Here is a 7,000-nt window from a genome sequence, read left to right on the forward strand (position 1 = left end):
TGAAGGAAACAGTGTTACACGGTTGCACACAATAGACGTGTGTTTTGTCTCTTGAGTAAGTTGAGACACACAATTTTTATTCATTTCTACCTTTAATATTTTGTGAAAATTCCCCAAATCTACTCTCCTTCTCCAACCCTTCCCTTCTTCTCCTTCACTCTCACCAACATGCTGTCTTTTGCTTCTCTCCCATGACAACAACTCTCTCTCTCCCTCTCTCCCCCGTATTTAAGCCATTCACAGTGTTTTCCATGTCATCTTCCTGCAAATTTAGGTTTTGTTGTTTCTATATTTGAGTTGTTGAAAATATTGGTAGTGACTGAAAATATTGGTGTTAATGTGATATGGTGTTGATGATGGAAAGAGAGGAATAATATTGACTTTTTAATATAATTGTGATTTGTGTATTATGTTGTGTATTATTTACCAAACAAACCAAGAAAAATTGTGTATTGTTATGTCTATGTCTATTTGTATTTCCATGCAGTATATGGCATTAAACCCTCCCGAATTCCATCTGGCCTATAAAGTTGGGCGTAAACAAGCAATGTAGCCTTAGTGGTAACCATAACAAAGATTTAGCATATTCAGTAGATGATACAGAAAGGATGTCACAAACATCTGAGCTTCATACCACCAATGCAGTATGATGGGTGACAAATACAACACCTCCTTCAACCAAAGAAGAGCCCTTGTTAAAGAGTTTCCAAGGTACATCTCCCCCAACAACACCTCCCATCATGCTACTTATACTGCTGCATGAGGCCGTGGAGCTCCCTGGAACAAGGTTAAGCACTTCCACCATATTCATCAGGATGGAATGGGGAAGCTGACAGCACCAAGCGGACAGATACAGTGCCAAATCCATTGATGGGGCGTTGGGTTGAGGCATCTCAGCAACGAGGAGTATAGGGCGAAGTCCGCAAAGGGTGAATGCTTCCTCTGCAATCGCAGATCATGTCTGCAAAAAACAAAGCTGTTGATTATGAAACCAGACTAAGAGGCTGATTGGTTACAACATGAGATAGTTCCAGAAACAGGGGTGCAAGAGCAATTGGAACTCAAATTCATAAATCTTACCTAGGCAATTGAAGCAGCCTCGGCAACACCACTATCATAAAAAAATAGAGGTTAAAGCTCCATCAGATCACCTAAACTGCTATTGAACTCCATTAAGGACTGTCATAGTTTCTGCTCATTGGCCATGATAAAGGTCAAATAGTAGAATTGAGCCTTAAGGGTTGGAACATTCATTTATTACAAATATTCTAATCCCAGAGATCAAATCCCTTAAAATTGTTTACATTAATATCATATTTTATTGAGAAAAGACAAGGAATAATAAAACCAAAGGTAAAAGAAATTAAATAGGTAGAAATGCTGAGAAATAACCCATAAAACGTATACGTACCATTATGTTTTAAATGCGAGGGGTTTAAAGGGTGTCAAAAAGTTGGAAATGGTGAAAAATTTTATGAGAAAAGATAAGGTAAACATGTTAGGATTGATAAAAACGAAGAAATAGGTGGTGAGTAAGTTTGATGTAGTGCAAATTTAGGAAAATGATGTGAGTTGAGAATTTATGGGATCGGATGGTGCTTCTAGGATTTATTGCTGATGTGGGACGACATGATGTTTAAGTCGAGTAATTATTATAAAGGGGAGAGATGGTTGTGTGTGAAAAGGGTGTTGACAAATAATAATTTCAATTGTGCAATTTACTCGGTGTACGGTGCACATGCTAGAGAGGACAAACTGACTATGTAGGAAGAGTTGAGTTTTATCTATTTGGGTTATGTCAAGTCCCAATTTGCTACATGGATGACTTTAACCGTGGATGAGAGGAAAGGAGCCAATTCATTATTAGCAGTAGCGGAAAAGCGAAAAATTTTAAAAGCTGGTGAATTTAGAGACAAATGACCGCAAGTTTACTTGGTTCAGGATCAATCGTATAGTCACATTGATCGGGTGTTGGTTAGTGTAGAATGGGTTGAAGAGTTTTCTAAGACGTAACTTAAAAAGTGGTAGAGAAGTTTATCGGATCATTGTCTGTTGATGGGTTTTGTACTATTATCTAGAATACTTTGCTAGAAAGGAATAACAGAATATTTAAAAATAAAAAAGTAGGTGTTGCGAAAGTTATCAACAAGTCGATTAAAAACTACAAAGAATAGATTAATTTTGATCCTTCTAATTGTTGATGACAATACCGATAATTACAGTTTAATTTTCTGTTTTGTTACCTAATAACTTTATACTTTCTAGCTGCTCCATCTTATAAAAAAAATGATAAGCTTATAATAATAGCTAAACCCTATATATTTTTATAGAAATGTTTGGGGTACAATAATAAATAGCCAAAACAGTCTAAATGTATTTAAAACTAATTTTTTTAAGCACTTCATGGATAGAATATACCCATTGATATAACCACTTAGGAATATATGCAGATAAAATCAAATATGACCGTAATTTGGATCCAATCCTCACAATTTTCATTGGATTGGATCGCATATGATATCCACATTTTTAAGGGTCTCGCAAAACAGAAATTTTATTTAGAAGCATATTTCTATATAAAATAATTTAATAAAATTATTTTTCACATTTTAAAATTTATTTATTCCTAAAATATTTTTAAACAAACTTTTTTTAATAACAAAATGAACAATAACAGGAGGATCTCACTGAACAGAACCAAAGAACAAGTGAACAAGTATAATCCATGATATCTAATTCTTTTAGACATATAAACAGTAACATCACACAACAACATATTACAAAACACAATTATTCACAATTCACATATATGAATATGTTTACCTGCAACACTATTGTTAAAAAGGAAAAGTACTTTCTCAGTAGCAAAGAAAAGTAGAAACGACTCACTGTCTGCTTCAGCCAATTCTAAAAACAGTTAATATACTAATTGTTTTTCATTAATTTCATCTGAAAAACACCACAGAGTGCACCATTTGTCAAACAATACTCACTTTATGATCCAAAGTGGATAAACTTCTTAGCGCAACAAAATACATAGTCACCACTCACCAATAGATGGAAGGATGAAAACATACTGCCAACCACTATACTTGATAGTCGGTAGTAGTTTATGCTTGTAGGTAAATAACCTAAACTAAAATCATGGGTTAAATAAGTAATGAGTGAGCAAGGTAGAATGATCATGACAATAACAGTTTATAAAAAATAAAACACCAGTCACAATTCATAAATGATCATGACATAGCAGTTTCCTCAATTGAGAGCCTAAAATTCTCTCTCCAATTTCATTAATAGAATCTGACTACAATGCCAAAATATACTACCATTGCATCTCTAGTTTCTTCAGATCCAATAGAATATAAGTAATGAAGGCAATGTGACTACACATTTTTAACTCCATTCTAGTAATGTAAAATCATAGGCTGATGCTCTTAAGTCCAAAGTCACATATATTAGTTAATTCTTATTGATTACCATTGCATTCATTTCCTAACTTCTTAATCTTCCAGTCTGAGTTAGAACAAATAAAGCATGATACAAAGAGTTTACCGAAATTCCATCAACACAGATATAGGGGCCGATTCTCAGATGAACATAAAGGCCACTTAGTTGCTGCATCAGTCTTATGAACTTCATCAAATTATATTCCACTCAAAATAATATTGCACTGATCAACAAACAAAAGATTTATTAATACTGCACTCATAAGTTCTCTACTATCTATGCAATCTAATAATTCAATGCGCACGTGTAAATGGATGCACTTTCAAATGCAGATCAGGGAAATGTCAAGCCAACCATTATGGCATCACATAATGATTTTGAATGATTTCTAATGAACATGAGCAAAAGTCTAGCAACACATCATGCCTTCTTCTGTACTAAGAATTAACAAACCTGTACGATATAGAGGATGTGGCTACATCAACCTGTTTTCCAGCATCATCAAACAAAGCTCGCACCTGAAAGAACCAAATCGAAGATGTTAAGCAATGAGGCAACAAAGCAAGTAAGTATTTATCTTAGATCTTTCATTTGGAGAATATGGGGAGTACCACTTTGTGAGCCTCACTTTTCATTGTCAATTTATGAGAAGCACAAAGTGAATCCGAAAACAAATTTAAAGAAATCAAAAAGCAAAAATTAGAAAAAAAAAATAAAAATAAAAATAGACAATGTGTTTATGATAAGACTATAGATGGAACAAATGACTACCACCTTTATAGATGGAACCATAGCAAAAGCTTCCTCCACAGTTTCTGGGCAAAGATTACCAAGGACACACAGCTGCAACAAATTCAAGTAAACACAGATTTCATATATCATTATGAAAGGTGAAAATTTGTTCCTAAACATAATTCATTAAGGGAACAGAGATATTACCTCAAACTCAGCCAATTGATATCGTGTAAGAATTATGTACGTTTTTAAGGATCACAAATTCACAATTTTCATGCAAAGGTGTCGCAATACCACAATCCACACACACACACACACACACACACACAACACGTCACAAATTCACAATCCTCAACTCTAATGTTTTTAAAAGTTTCAAGCTTCTTAATTCTCAACTCCACATAATGGATTGTACACTAAACTCGTCTGTAAGGTAAGCTTCTTAAAAATATTTGCAGTGTTATCCAATTGAAGCAGGAAAACGATATATTTGAAATGTGAGAACACTTCAACAAACTATTGATCTCTTCCAAACCAAAAGAATTATTGAGGCTTGTGCACACAAAGAGAAATAAGAAGTGCAATTCTCTTTTCTGTGATCCAGAATTGAGAATCAAACCGAGAAATCAACCTGTTCTCCAATTCTGCAGAAATAGAAAAGGAATCATGGAACTCATTACTAAGGGCATCCAAGAGCCAAGAATTAAAACAATCATGGGTGTGCTGCTGCTAAATATCTTGGTCTATGCATATCGAAGGTCAAAAAAGATGTCAACCAAAGGCATGAAGAACTTGCTGTGGCCATGGTAATGGTCAAAAAGTAGAATTGTGTTGATATTAAAGTATGGGCCTCAATGGTTGGTTCATTCATTTATTATAAATATTCTAATCCCGCTAAAAGGGATCAAATATTCCATGTGATCAAATCCCTTAAAATTGTTCACATTAAGATCATACTTTATTCAGAATAGATAAGGAATAATAAAATCAAAGATCAGACAAAATTAGAAACATAGGAATGTAGAAAAATAACACAACGTGTATATGTACAATTACTTTTTAAAAAATCATCTACCATCTTTTCCTCTGCCCCTCATTCTTGATGATGCAATTAGCAATATCTTCTTGGGTTAAATTCAATTTTGTGATATGCATTTGAGCCTTCTGATTAAGAAACTAGATTTTGAATAATTTTTTAGTTAGTATTTTCATTTCTACTTTACCAACTTGTATGAACACATGCCATTTTTGCTCTTGATTTGATTAATCCTTGTTGGTTGGGATACTACATCCTATTGTTTTGTCATGTTAATATCGATTTTTGATGAAGTGGAGCATATTTATGATTACAAAAGGAACTTTTCATGATCTGCGGTGTTTATAGGAATCTAATCCGAAAATTACGGATATGGATCCCATCCGCAGGGCTATAAGAAATTTTATAAGCAAACAGATGCTCACAAGTAAAATTTTATACTATAAAGAGTTTTGCTAACAAGTTCCCTTATAGGGCACTTATTAAGAATACTAAAATAGAAATTCTGTATAGAACAAGTAAACTTTTTAATACATTTAAAATCCTTGAACACTTCAGAACCTTATACTTTCTATAAAAAGTTTCTATTCTTGTATTCTTAATAAGTGCCCTTGGCAAAATCCTACCATAAATTAGTGTACTTCGCTTCAGTGGCAAAAGAAAAAATTTACCTCGTTGCCGGCCATATCACCAATTCACCATTGCCCGGGTGCATGTTGATGTCTTCGTCGCCGGCCTCGGCATTGCCGAGAGCGATCGTGACGTCATGAAAACCGCTGATGGCGAGGACGAAGGCGCCGGGGACTACTAGATGGACAGTGATGTTGAAGTCGACATAGGTGGAAAAATTCCCATTCTGGTCGTAATCCATGACGATCGGGGGAATCGCTAACACCATCATCACCACCTTGATGTCACTATCCACCTCGAAGTCCCCCGTCGCCTCGTCCTCGCCATAAGCGGCTTTCATGGGGTCGCCCTCGGCCTCGGCCTCGCCATCAGCTAATTCCGCAATCGCCATAGCAAGAAGTCTGTTGAAGCTGCTGCTCATTCTCGTGCTCCAGAATCAATGGGACTTCACAATTCATCAAGCACTTCGCCTTCAAAAACTCTGGAGAACAAAAAAACGATCTGTTCTTTCTCCTTCGGTGAGTGGTGTTGTTGTAGCTTGTTGCTTAAAATGAGGAGGAGGAGGATGTGGTGGTACTGTGCTAGTACATTAGTTGAGATTTGAATTCAGAGAAAATCGAAACCAGGGAATGAGATAGAGAAAGAGACAAAATATCATTATCGTGTGTTTGTTTGAGGTGAAGATGAGAGGAAGGAAAAGGAAGGGAAAAAAATTGAAAGGAAAATAATTATTTTTTTTGTTTGATTGAGAGGAGAAATGGGAGAGAAAAGAAAATGAGATAGAAAAATATTGGTAGAATCTACTAATTTTTTTTTTCTCCAACAATGATTTTCTCTCTACTTCCAATATTATCCTTTTATTTTTTTTAATATATTTTATAATATAAGAATTTTTCCTTTTTATTTCTTTTCTCTCTATTTTTTTCCTTCCAACTAAACATATAGAGAGGTGTATATACAACCGAATAAGATCTTTGTTCACAAGAGTATCCAATGGCCTAAGCGTACAATGTGTATAATGGGCTAAATCTTAATAAACATCTCATGTTTTAAAAAGCTAATTTTGGGTTCACCAAAATTCGAACTCTTAACCTTTCGGATCTGGAACTCTAATACCATGTCCTGAAATCACTCATCCTAAAAACGTAACTT

The 7,000-nt window shown here is 34.7% G+C and overlaps 1 long non-coding RNA gene across 2 annotated transcripts; it reads right to left on the bottom strand.

Moving 5' to 3' along the window:
- On the bottom strand, window positions 400-6,571 carry LOC107624184. 2 transcript variants are annotated; one of them, XR_002356945.1, is made up of 6 exons: window positions 5,890-6,571; window positions 4,387-4,826; window positions 4,222-4,290; window positions 3,901-3,965; window positions 1,081-3,670; window positions 400-961 (listed from the first exon to the last, which is right to left on the bottom strand). It is a non-coding gene; the product is annotated as an uncharacterized LOC107624184 (long non-coding RNA). The 2 variants fall into 2 exon arrangements; XR_002356944.1 differs by having other exon boundaries at window positions 1,081-3,965.

The sequence above is a fragment of the Arachis ipaensis genome, chromosome B02 (assembly GCF_000816755.2).
Source record: "Arachis ipaensis cultivar K30076 chromosome B02, Araip1.1, whole genome shotgun sequence".
Lineage (NCBI taxonomy): Eukaryota > Viridiplantae > Streptophyta > Magnoliopsida > Fabales > Fabaceae > Arachis > Arachis ipaensis.